Below are 1893 nucleotides of genomic sequence, written 5' to 3'. Positions count from 1 at the left end.
AGCGGGTGAACCCCACTCTCCACTGCTGAGTGTCTAATAACTGATCTGATTAGACAATTAGTGGAGTTGACTTGGTATCTTCAGGAGTTCTGTACATTTATGTAACTCAATGGCTTTATCCCAAATGGCACCCTATCCCCTATATAATGCTGTACTTTTGACCAGAGCCCACTGAGACACATGGAGATATCAAGTCAAGTCTGGGTCCTGGTCAAAAGTAGTGCACTATAATATAGGGAATAGTGTTCCATTTGGGATGTGCCCTTGGTATCCCCACATGATCTGTAAATGAATGTACCTCCGTGACAGATAAGTAACAAGATAGCTCCTCCACACTGCTTAAACGTTCACACGTGTTGTTATTGCTTAGTAAAATAGTAATACATGTGTTATTATACAATTATCAGTTGAATCTAATGCCCAGGCTACATGCACGCAGAAGCATGATTCTCCCTGTAACAGCATACCTCTATGTCGTTGCCTGCATGCCACTTAAATGACCTTAAGTGGCATTTCAGACCTCATAAAGGATGTCAGCGCAGCAGCGTTCAGATGCCCTGACTCAACTCCACTTTGTCACAAGTGAGTCGGTTGTAGTGAGTGGGGTCGCCACCGCCACTAGTGAGTAACGTCTACGCGTCATTACTGTATGTTTGTCTCTTTCGCCAGTTATGCGGGATCCCACCCATGTCACATACTCTACCACATTATGACTTACATAGTACACGTGGGCTTGAAGCCCCCAATCTTCTATGACTATTTACTTCTCCCGTATGAGCATTCGGCCACGTGTCTGTCCTTTTATGGACCTCATCATGTTGTCATTAACAAACGGGGAGGATCAGTTAGGAGCTACAACTCGTGTTGCTTGTTGTTTATATAATGTTGAGTCATGTTGTCCGAGTTTTTGATCCAAATCATGCACAACCGCCCCCTTGTAGATAGGCCTGCCTATAGCGCAGTTAGAGCCAAGAAATCCAGGAACTTGACGCCCCTATCGGTGCTCTCCCTCCCTGCAGCACTGGGAGGTACGCCCATACATAGCGACCTACTCCCCAGAGGTGGGAAGTGTGTTGGCTGCTGCAGGAGCATATTTTCATTCCTTCCGGAATTGCTTCAGTCTAGCCCCTACGACAACTTTTGATTGACGTGTCACGTGTTTCAGATTTCGCTGCGTCAATTCAGAGTCGTTGGAAAGTTATGCACTTACTATTTGATTACACATAATGTTGAACTGGGGTTGGGAAAGCCAAGGATCATCCATGCAAAGGTTTTATTTCCACTGCAGCCGTTATCCCCTAACTCAGCCCACTAAACATCTGTTGCCAAACACCTAGCAGCTGATCTGTCAATATAAGCTTTATGTGCTTGCACCTGTAGCCCATAACCATATAATTTACCCAAATGATAATGATTTTTTTAATCATCAAGGTAATGATTTTAGTTATCCCATCTTATGCCCTATAGGCTACTTCCTAATTTTGCAGATATGGTGCGTGACATAATATTATGTTCACTTGAGGCGCTTATAGCATTGTTTCCCATGATAGTCTATATGTCTACTGTAAACTATGTAGACAACAGCTCCCCTTTTCGGTGCCCATGCTCATGCGTCCATCTCTGCGTAGATTACTGATTACATCGTCTTTCTCTCTCCCTCCACTTCTCTATCTCCCTCCCTTTCCTGTCCCTTCCGCCCTCCCTCTACACACTCATACGCACACATGCATACTTCTCCCCCGCGCTCCCCCCACCTTCACGCTGGCTCATTCACTTCCATGTGCTATCCACGCAGAGATTCCGACTCAGAGCAGGGGGGGCGGGGTAGGATAAATACTACTGAGAAGAGGCCACAAGGCACACTGAGACTGAAACCCACTTGCAGTGCAAGAA

Source organism: Salmo trutta, chromosome 34 (genome assembly GCF_901001165.1).
Source record: "Salmo trutta chromosome 34, fSalTru1.1, whole genome shotgun sequence".
In the NCBI taxonomy this organism is placed as follows: Eukaryota; Metazoa; Chordata; class Actinopteri; order Salmoniformes; family Salmonidae; genus Salmo; species Salmo trutta.
The sequence above is the reverse complement of the archived record's forward strand: the minus strand, read 5'-3'. Positions refer to the sequence as shown.